We start from the raw sequence: 12,182 nt of genomic DNA on the forward strand, positions 1-12,182 counted from the left end.
AAATATGCAGCGACACCCCCCCCCCCCCACCTCCCACCCCCCACCCTCCTCAATCATGCAGCATACCTGCCCTGATAGACATTTCCATGACACATTGCATCGTGCTACAGGGGCTGTGTGTTGTGTATCGGCGTGGGGGCACGCCTCGACTTTACCCGGCTACGCCACGACGGCGGGATTGTGCGGCGTTTGTCTTTGTGGGTGGGGGTGGGGGGGGGGGGTCTCCCCCTTCAGTGGACTGGCAGAAAGCCTCCTGTTCAATCTCAGCTCTGTCAAACTCACTTAGCGTTCACAACTAACAACAGATGTCTTGGTCGCACAACCCGCACCTTCGGTTGTTGTTTGTGCCCTCGGGTATCACACACACACACACACACAGATTCACCGAGGTGGTCGCGTTGTTGGTCGTCTGTCGGTCGACATCAGTAGCGAGCAGGCAAGGCATCATCAGAGTGGGGGTGTGAAGAAAAGGAAATGTTGATGGAGTCAAAGGCGAAAGACAAGACGGGACATGAAGTCTTCCAAGGAAACAAAATGGGGGTGCCGAGATAAGCAGTACAAACCAGAACAGAATGGAAAATATTCCATTCCTAACAATGCTACTACGGGACATAGAACAAGCAGTTCAGAACATTCACTGAGTCATTCTCCCATCTGATTACAAACAATAAATAAATAAAGTTACATAAAATATTATTATAATTTCCTGATGCTCGTTGATTCATGTTGGCTAGACAGAAAGGCAGGTTGTGTTTTTTTATATAAACAGTGTGTGTGTGTGTGGGGGGGCTTCTTTTATGCCGTATTTGCCAAATGACCTCTGGCTAACATTGCTGGCTGCAGACACAAACAGACGCGTGCTTGCAGTCTCAGCTCCAGACTTGAGGCTTCTTGCTATGCTATGCTATGCTATGCTGTGCTGTGCTGTGCTGTGCTGTCTTATGCTATGCTATGCTATGCTATGCTATGCTATGCTATGCTATGCTATGCTATGCTATGCTATGTTGTCCTGTGCTGTGCTGTGCTATGCTATGCTATGCTATGCTATGCTATGCTATGCTATGCTATGCTATGCTATGCTATGCTATGTTGTCCTGTGCTATGCTATGCTATGCTATGCTATGCTATGCTATGCTATGCTATGCTATGCTATGCTATGCTATGCGCATGTCATGCTATGATATGCTGTCCTGTGCTATGCTATAATGTGCTGTGCTGTGCTATGCTATGCTATGCTATGCTATGCTATGCTATGCTATGCTATGCTATGCTATGCTATGCTATGCTATGCTGTCTTGTGCTATGCTATGCTATGCTATGATATGTGTTATGCTATGCGCTATGCTATGCTATGCTATGCTATGCTATGCTATGCTATGCTATGCTATGCTATGATGTGCTGCGCTGTGCTGCGCTGTGCTGTGCTGTGCTATGCTATGCTATTCATGGCTGTTAATGTGTTAATGGCGGTAACTCATTTACTTCATAAATTAGGTCAATTGTTGTTGTGTAATCAGCATGTGACGGCAGACGGAGGCCCAATCTGAAATCTCCGCAGAGACACACGGCTCTTGAACGCATCAACAGCTGTGTAACTCCAACACTCTTACGTTTCTCCAACTCAGAAACACGCCTCAGTCGTCCTTTCCCGGCACGGCGCTTTATCATTCCCACTTCTGGAAAGCGTGATGCATTCAGGAACACGCCGAACACTCTTTGTTTTGCGTGTATGTGGAGTTTAAACAAACAGAAAGACACAAAAGTCGCTTTGTAACTCTTAAAGCGGATGTGGTACTTGCTGCATTTAAGTATACTGGGAAATTCCATAAAATACACTACAAACATGTAAATTGACCTTAAATTTTGTTGTGTTCTTGAACCCCTCATTGCTCATAATATCATATTTAAAGTGTAATTCAGATGTCCCGCTACTATTAAAGAGGCGAGTGTCGGGATAGATCAGTTTTTGAGCCGTTAATATTTCCAACTAATAGAATTACGTCCTAACATTTATCTTTCTGTTACAGTAAAGAGCTGAAAATGGTGATTAATCCTGATTAATTAATTTTAAATGACTAATTTGATTAGGGCGGCACGGCGGTCTAGTGGTTAGCGCATAGACCTCACTGCTAGGAGACCAGGGTTCAATTCCCACCCTCGGCCATCTCTGTGTGGAGTTTGCATGTTCTCCCCGTGCATGCGTGGGTTTTCTCCGGGTACTCCGGTTTCCTCCCACATTCCAAAAACATGCTAGGTTAATTGGCAACTCCAGATTGTCTATAGGTATGAATGTGAGTGTGAATGGTTGTTTGTCTATATGTGCCCTGTGATTGGCTGGCGACCAGTCCAGGGTGTACCCCGCCTCTCGCCCGAAGACAGCTGGGATAGGCTCCAGCACCGCCCGCGACCCTTGTGAGGAAAAGCGGTAGAAAATGGATGGATGGAATTTGATTAGGATATTATATTCACATGTTGCATAGAATCCACTGCTGTGACACACTGCAAATGACTACATGTGTGAGATGAGACTTTACAATAAACAAGGCGGTGTTCTGTATTTAATGTATCTGTTTCGGTCCAAAGGAACGCTATCGATGGATTAGGTGAAATGAAATGCATAAATGAATAGCATTACTGCAGCAACCCATTCCCTGTAACAGGGAGGTGATATGTGTGTGTGTGTGTGTGTGGTATTAAATTCCGGGACGGTGCAGCAGAGATGACCAACCATAGATTGCGGTCAATTCCGGTTAAGCAAAATCATTTCCGTGTGTTAACGTGTCAATTAACCTCGAATGGAGGATTTTCGACACAAAGATTGGTCATCAAGTCGACCGGCTTTTGCTGCCTTGCTCGGCTGCAACTTTGTAGCTAGCTCCATTCCGGGACATAGACGCCATAGACGTCCTCTAAATGTGAATTAATAGACCTAGCAAATGCATAAATAAGGTAACCTCCCTGACACTGGATGACTTTCAAGTTCTCATTTCCGACGTCGAAAAGTGACTCAAAGTATTCTGTCTGGCTCCGTTATGAAACATTTATTCACTGCTCAGGCCAAACTTTAACTTTTGACTTTATTCTTGGAAAATTGTGGCATTTTTTTCCTATCTTATTTTCTTTTATCATATCGACTACTGTATATTGGGTGATATGAGTGTTAAAGTTAATATAGGGGTGTTATTTCACATCTAGAGGGCTCTAATAATGTTCAAAACTGTATTTTGATGGCGGCAAATGGGTCTTCAGGACTGTGAAAATGATCTTCGAAACAAGGGCACGGCACAGCGGTCGAGTGGTTAGTGCGCAGACCTCACAGCTAGGAGACCAGAGTTCAATTCCACCATCGGCCATCTCTGTGTGGAGTTTGCATGTGTTTCCTCCCACATTCCAAAAAAAATGCTAGGTTAATTGAGGTGCTGGAGCCTATCCCAGTTGTCTTCGGCCGATAATAATGATAATAATGACAAACAACCATTCACACTCACATTCATACCTATGGACAATTTGGAGTTAGCCAATTAACCTAGCATAAAGTGGCCATTTTAATATTATGAAAAATGCCACATTTTCATAATATTCATTCATTCATTCATTTTCTACTGCCTATACTCATGAGGGTCGCGGGGGTGCTGGAGCCTATCCCAGGCATCCCACGCATGCATGTGGAGAACATGCAAACTCCACACAGAGATGGCCTGTGTGCTAACCACTCGCCCACTGTGCAGCCCTGGTTCAGTATATTTTTCATCAAAATAGGAGTCATTCCAAAATGTTGCGTTGCTGCTGGATGTTCACAATATCCAAGTGATACTGTCGTGGGGGTGCTGGAGCCTTTCCCAGCTATCTTGTGCCAAGAGGCGGGGTACACCCTGGACTGGTGGCCAGCCAATCACAGGGCACATATAGACAAACAACCATTCACACTCACATTCACACCTATGGACAATTTGGAGTGGCTAATTAATCTAGCATATTTTTAGAATGTGGGAGGAAACTGGAGTACCCGGAGAAAACCCACGCATGCACGGGGAGAACATGGAAACGCCACACAGAGATGGCCGAGGGTGGAATTGAACCCTGGTCTCCTAGCTGTGAGGTCTGCACGGTAACCACTCAATAAATATTTGTTTAAACTTGAGACCTGTACTATTTTTTTTTTTTTTGCGCAAAAAAGCAGTATCGGCCACAAATATCGGCCCAAGCAAAATCGGCCATCGGCTAAGGGTGATGGAAAAAAATCGGTATTGGCATCAGCCAGAAAAAAAACCCATATCGGTCGATCCCTACTACAAACATAAGGCCAGTTATTCAAAGATGTAATATGTAGTATAGTACGGGAAGATGAACACTCTGGTTTATTTTGAATGCACAGTGAGACATAGACATTTTTGTTATATAGTCTGAGGCACTTCCTGTCCTGAGAGAAAACTAAGATGTAGTAGATTTAACTTCCTGTTCCCAAATCCTTCTCTTGTTTCCCGACGTTCTGGGGCTGCACGTTGGTCCACATGTCCAATTCTTCCTCAGTCTTCCAAACAAGCTGAGTGCGCAGTCAGTTTCGCTCTATTTCACATGCAACTAGACACATGCATATGAATGCGGGGGGTTGACGTACACACAAAGACATACACACACAAACACACACACACACACACAACGTGTTCTGTTGCCTTGCTTATCAGGATTTTTATTGTCCCTCACAATACCGGGTAATTAGATGTCCTCTGCTATGCCTGCCTCTTTCACTAACGGCAAAGAAATAGACCTGTCACTATTTGGCCACTCGAAAATTCAACAATGCTAAGCAGTAATGGCTTGCTTTGTATCCACGTAATGCTTTCCATTGACAGCGCAGACACTTAAAAAGGAGGTGCTTTTTTTTTTTTTTATATATTTTTTATTTTAATTCTTCCCCCTCTTCTGTTTTTACTTGACTTCTACGCCCGACAGCTAGGTGAAGAGAAACTGGAGAGTCGCATTCTCGGGATAGTGGGTGGGCGATGTTGGGCAATTATAGCGTTGTTTTGCGGGTGAAAGACACGCTAAGCTGACATTGTTTGCACGAGCAGGAATGATGGTTTGAATGTAAAACGGAACTATTTTTCTCCGAAATACAATTACAAACATTTTACTTTATTACACTCTAGTTCTACCATATCTTACTTATTGTATGGAAATATGGGCTAATAACTATAAAAGCAATCTTCACTCGCTAAATGTACTGCAAAAAAGGCCAGTAAGGATAATTCATAATGCCGCCTACAGAGAACATACTAACTCCTTATTTCTAAAATGACAAATACTTCAACTTGCTGATATAGTTCATCTTCAAACAGCTAAAATAATGCATAAGGCTAAAAATAAGCAATTAGCTAAAAATGTCATCCATTACTTCTCTACAAGAGAGGAGAAATATGATCTCAGGGAAGAAGTACATTTGAAACACTTCTATGCTAGGACTACGTTATGCTAGCCATAGCATTTCAGTATGTGGAATCAAACTATGGAATGGATTGAGTAAGGAAATCAAACAATGCACAACGATGAGCCAATTCAAGAAACAATACAAGCAGTTGATGTTTGCTAAATACAAGGATGAAGAGTCTTGAACCAGTCATGATGTGCTATATATATCACTATATTGACACTTACTATGGTACCCATTATGGCATTGTAAATAAAAAAAAATAAAAAAAAATAAATAAAATTTATAAAAATTAATCAAATTAAAAAACATTTTTTTTATTTTTAAAAATTATATTAGGAAAGCAGGAAGTGAACAAATGTAACAGTTACTGATTGTAAAAGTACCAGATGGAGGGGTAGGATTTAATAAGCTTTGCTTCTTCCTAATCCCTTTGGACATGTGGAACTGGGAACTGATTATGGGATGCATTCAATTGTAATCTGATGCATGTTGAAATGAAATAAAACCATTACCATTACTTTGTTGGAGAGCCGGTCAGTCAGATCTTGGACATCGAAATGCTCCTCAGAAAGACTGTAAAGGCGGCATATCTAGAAACGGGCCTTCCAAACATCATAATTAACGACCATAAATGTGTTTTGAAGGCATCAGTGATGTTACGAGACATGCCAATCCAACATGCTGTGGCTGACATGGAGTGGAAAGAAAGTTTCTCACAGTCCTTGTGGAAGTGGTAAATTTTTGTCTTAAAAAAATTTGACTCTTTTTGAAATGTCTTAAATTGGAAAGGCTAAGTAGTCAGCTCGGTACTTTACTGTGCTATCGGCAGCTAGCAGTGCGATGTAAACAAAGAATAACAGACGTATAAAGGTGACAGTAGGGTGTTATTTCATGTCTACAGGACTCTAATAATAATGAAACCTGTTTTCTGTGCTCTAGGTATGACAATATTCTGTTTTTTTAATATAGACTCCTTCTTTGTGGGAATTCACTTATTACTGTTGGGTATGGAACTAATTAACCATGATAAAAGAGGGATTCGAACGATCTCAGATCAAGCAAAATTACATAAATCGGTGCATGCTTGATCGTATCCGGTGTTTCGGTACAGTCGATGTTGAGATCTGCCTCACTTAGATCCGGTCTTGGTTTAGTTCGGCCCCATGTTAGGTGGACTGAATTCACATTTCACTTTAACCGTACTAAAAATACGTTACTGTTATAAAAGCTGCACACTGATTACTCCCAAGTTATAACGGAATTTCATATCTTTGAGGAGCGAACCCACTTTTGGGAGATACTGTAGTTCAATCAGCTTCGAGAAAACGAAGGACTGTGAAGACAGTAGAGGAGAAGACGGAGAGTTTATGATGTGGTTAATCCCTATTTTACTGACGGGGCAGCCGCATGGCGGATCAGAGACCGGCCGATTGCCAGTCTCCTTCCAACACCCTCAATCTTCATCTGTAAGAATTATGCATTCCCTTTATTCATTGTCCTGACACGCTTATCCCGGTTCAGGGACATGTGGGTAGCGAGCCTGGAGCACATTGCAACGTAAATTGGACAGGAGGCAGGCCGGTCCTTCACCGGGGCCAAACGAGCATCTTCTGCGCAAACGCCGGCGGTTCTGTGATTAAGCTGCAGAAATAACTGTCCGTGTAATATCCTCTCATTAGCATTAGCAGCAGTCAAGGACAGTGCACGGGTGTCACAGGTAAAACGTATGTGGGTCACTCGGGAGAGAACAGAAGATGTGCACTTAAGTCGCCGTGCTGTCCGTGGGCCGCCTGTGCCTTGCTTCGGGGACTTCATTCCACAGGCGGCATGCCGCAAGATAGCACGGGGGTCATATTGAGTTGTCACGGACCAATGATCTATTTCTTTACCTGTCAGCCCTTCTGAGGGACTGAGCCGAGAGAGGATAGCACTGCTGCTCACCTCTCGCCCTCTGTTTTTTTCTCTTATGCCTTCCTTATCAATGCAATAATAATAATAATAACAATAATAACAATAATAACAATAATAATAATAATAATAATAATAATAATAATAATAATAATAATAATAATAATAATAATAATAATAATAATAATAATAATAATAATAATAATAATAATAATAACCATGATGATGATGATGAAAATAATAATTATGATAGTAATAATAATAATAATCATACTAAAAATAATGATAATAATAATAATAATAATAATAATAATAATAATAATAATAATAATAATAATAATAATAATAATAATAATAATAATAATAATAATAATAATAATGATGATGATAACAATTAGGATAATATAATAATAATAATAATAATAATAATAATAATAATAATAATAATAATAATAATAATAATAATAATAATAATAATAATAATAATAATAATAATAATAATAATAATAATAATAATGATAACAATTAGGATAATATAATAATAATAATAATAATAATAATAATAATAATAATAATAATAATAATAATAATAATAATAATAATAATAATAATAATAATAATAATAATAATAACCATGATGATGATAATAATAATAATAACCATGATGATGATGAAAATAATATTTATGATAGTAATAATAATAATAATCATAATACTAAAAATAATGATAATAAAAATAATAAAAATAATAAAATAATAATACTAAAAATAATGATAATAATGATAATAATGATAATAATGATAATAATAATACTAATAATACTACTACTACTACTACTACTACTACTACTACTACTACTACTAATAATAATAATAATAATAATAATAATAATAATAATAATAATAATAATAATAATAATAATAATAATAATAATAATAATAATAATAATAATAATAGGCGGGGCATACCCTGGACTGGTGGCCAGTCAATCACAGGACACATATAGACAAACAACCATTCACACTCACATTCATACCTATGGACAATTTGGAGTTAGCCAATTAACCTAGCATGTTTTTGGAATGTGAGAGAACATGAGAGAACATGTAAACTCCACACAGAGATGGTCGAGGGTGGAACTGAACCCTGGTCTCCTAGCTGTGAGGTCTGCGTGCTAACCACTCGACCGCCGTGCAGATCTTCCACATCTTTATTATAATTACCTGTGAGACACGGCACTCCGACAAATGACCCCCACAGGGTGCCCTGTGCCCCCCTCCCCTTGTGGGTTGTATTTTCAAATGCTTTGGAAGAAATGCTAGCATACATGCTAGCATACATGTATTACAGATATGCTGTTTTATCCCCATAAGAAAAATGGTTTCAGTCTTACAGCCAGTTTGTTTCTAAGTCCCACCCACATTTTTCAACCAATCTTCCTCAAATTTTACACACATGTGCTTATCAGACACATTAATGGGTGTACCAAATATCGTCTTGATTCGGCAACCCCTTGAAAGTTAGTGAGTGTTTTGTAAAGCACAAATCAATCAAATGATCAAGGTTAAACTTCAGGGTTTAACAACAGCGCCACCGTGTGGTGTATTTGTCAGAAATATAATAGCACACATTACACAGTACGGGTACATGTTCTGACAATTTTTTACCCTTTTGTGTGCAGCGGTTCAAGAGTGGAAGAGTTAGATTATGCAAACACGTACATTCCACACTATTTTTTTTTTACCCACTTTTTTCATGCAGTGTCCTAATTTGTCTTTTTTCTCTTGTAATGGGAATGGCAATGGGAAGGACACCATTTTTATTCATTAGGAGGCTGATAGTATCCGCAGCATCCATTTTAGGGTTTAGCCACAAAAAAATACAAATAATAGTTCTTGACAATTCTCGTTTATATACACAAAAAAGTATTAATTTCTGCTTTTATTAGAATCCCATTAATCTTTCTTCAAAGGCGACATCACTTGAGTGGAGTTCCAATCAAAGTAAAATGTTCCAAGGTGTCCACCTGCAGGATGAATCCGGCTGTTCCGTGGCAGATAATGGCTCCAGTCTCGTATTATGTTTATCCCAACTCGGTAAAGCAGGAGCAGGCAGGCAGATTATTCTGTCCTGAGTCAAGGAGATAGTGATATCTGGCTGCTAGCTGGCCCGGAACAGGCCCCCGGAAGACCCAAGAAACATTTGGGGGGGGGGGGGGGGTGAAGACAAAGTTCTCCCAAAGCAGTTGTAAATAGGTGCTGTTGGCCTTAGATTAGTCTTAGTCTTCCTTAGCTATCCGTCCCTCGTCTTTGTATTTCACAAATTCCAGACTCTAGCGTCTCCATCCAGATCCAAACATTGGAGCATTGTTGTTTATAGTTTAGAACAGGGGTGTCAAACACGCGGCCCGCGGGCCAAATGTGGCCCGCAGGACACTAGTTTGAGGCCCCCGCCTTGATATGAAAGTTTAATGTTTGATATGGATGCTGTATGGTATCATGTACCCAGAAAAAATTATTACGTTTGATTAATGTTCATGTTAAAGGTTAAATAACTGTTAATAGTTATCCTCTCTATCCATGTGGAAGTGGTAAGTTTTTGGCTATTTAAGTTTAAAGGAAATAACTTGAATATTTGAGTCCATGTAGTATACGTGGCTAGTGAGTGATGCGGTTGATTTTTGGTTCTGTCTTTATCGCCCGAGCAGACGCTGTAGTAGTTCTCCATTTCATCAGAGTTATTAAAGATTAGTCAGATCAACCCACGTCTGCTCCCATAATCGCAGAGCTCGTTACAATTGGCTGCGGACCAACTTGAAAAGTGCCAGCGATTACTGGTTTTGCTTCATAACACACCTCATAAATAGATAAATATATCTGTGTTAATGATTTAAAGTCTGGAAATGTCTCTTTCTGGACGTATCCGCTGCCGGCCACCTCCGATTGTACATAAACACCGCCATGTAGTGCTGGGTTCATACAGGTAGAAAAGCTGCAAATGGCAGAGTTTATGCATTACTCCGTTGGGGTCAAAAATGTGGCCCAGAAGACATCGAAATTTTGCCGTATAGAACAGTTTTGTACTTAAAAACAGATCCAATACCAACAGTAAACCGGTACCCGTAGTTTCTGTAACCGAGTAAATCAGCCTTGCATTAACCCTTAGATGCATAAAATGACCCGGTCAGGTTGTTTTCTTGAAATATCTTTGTAATGAAATTTTTTTATCATTTTATATTCAAGGTATTCCTCAAAAAACGCGCTTTTGATATCATGCAATTCACATTTTTAACTTACCTTTTATACATTTTAAGAATTTTTTTGTTTTTGTGTTACTACTACACTTACTATGGTACCCATTATGTCATTGGATGCCTCACCTCGGACTTCGGTACGTGACAAAAAAATAAAAATAAATTAAATAAAAAATAAAAAATAAAATTAATAAAATAAAGTAAAAAAAAAAAAAACTTGAAAATTAAAAAAAAAAACTTAAATTATATTAGGAAAGCAAGAAATGTGGAAATGTGGAACTGGGAACTGAATATGAGATGCACTCAATTGTAATCTGATGCATGTTCAAATGAAATAAAACCATTACCAATATTGGCATAAAAATGCATTGATTCTAGTATGGGTCATTTTTAACCCACTTATGGAAGAGGCTAGGGTCCAGTAACTCGTGCATCTAAGGGTTAAAAAGAACTACAGATTTCAGCGTAGTACAAAAACCGGCCTGCAAAAAGTGGGTACAGAACTCAAACATACAGGCGGTCCGGTCCTCCCAAACAATCACCTTTGCTAAAACGCTCAAGATGCCAAAGGAATGGTCACTGATCACGACATTTTAAAGACAGCTAAATTGTCTTGTTGTATCACTCGCCAGACTCAGACTCCAAACGTGTAATCACAAAGACATGTTCAAAGCTGTTAGACAACAGGGCTCGCACCGCTGACACAAGGCAGGGAAAAACTGCTGCCTGGGGAGACAAATATGCTCAGATGGTGTCCAAAGTTTCCAAGACAAACATCTCTGCTTTGATAAAACCATCACACTTAAACACAACAACAACAACAACAACAGAAAACAAAGCAATATGTCAAGACTTTTTTGGCTATGAAAGATTACCCAAAGGCATGCTGGGCACAATAATCTATTACATCACGTCATGAAGACATCCAAGTGCACTTTGGGTACGAGACTTAGACAGTTTTATAACCACACAGACGTGTGATAAGCAGGCTAAATGAAACAAAGCGAGCTCTCACTCTCTTTCTTTTCCCCGCCAAGCCCTCACTAAGTGAGTTTTCTTTGCAGAGTTTGTGTATCTCCAGAGGATATTTGCGATGCTTTATTGCAAATTAGGCTTCCTCTTTTGAACTTGTATTCACAGGAAAATATTCAAGTATTCACTGGAGTAATGGTGATTATCTCCAGAAAATGAAACACACAGAAAGACGCTTTGCAGTTTATTCTATTTGTCTATCTGAGGAATCGAACACACCAGAGGACTGCAATTTGAACTATTGTTATTATCTCCTCAATCGTCCAATCTCAACCCGGTCGGGGGCCGCAAGTGGACGCCATGCACTGGGTCCTTATTCTCGTTTGCTCAGTTTTTCCTTGCCTCTGTCGCTAAAGTGCTTGATATAGCTTACTACTAGCGGTAGCAATAGCATTTTTATTCAGTTATTTTTACTTTTCTGTGCTATGGACCTCAACTGGGGTGTGGTTCTTATGAGAACTCATGTAAGAGATACCATGGATGACTCCATGACTGCATGTAAGGTTTCGATATTTTGTGGCATTACTGCTGACTAGTGACCAGAATACTAAATATTT

At 39.5% G+C, this 12,182-nt stretch overlaps 1 protein-coding gene across 1 annotated transcript in view; it reads left to right on the plus strand.

The window, feature by feature from the left end:
- Window positions 1-12,182, plus strand: part of agbl4 (AGBL carboxypeptidase 4) — a 388,105-nt gene that overhangs the window by 106,309 nt on the left and 269,614 nt on the right. The window lies entirely within an intron of this gene.

The sequence above is a fragment of the Doryrhamphus excisus genome, linkage group LG4 (assembly GCF_037039965.1).
Source record: "Doryrhamphus excisus strain RoL-2023G ecotype Guam linkage group LG4, RoL_Dexc_Guam_v1.1, whole genome shotgun sequence".
Classification (NCBI taxonomy): Eukaryota; Metazoa; Chordata; class Actinopteri; order Syngnathiformes; family Syngnathidae; genus Doryrhamphus; species Doryrhamphus excisus.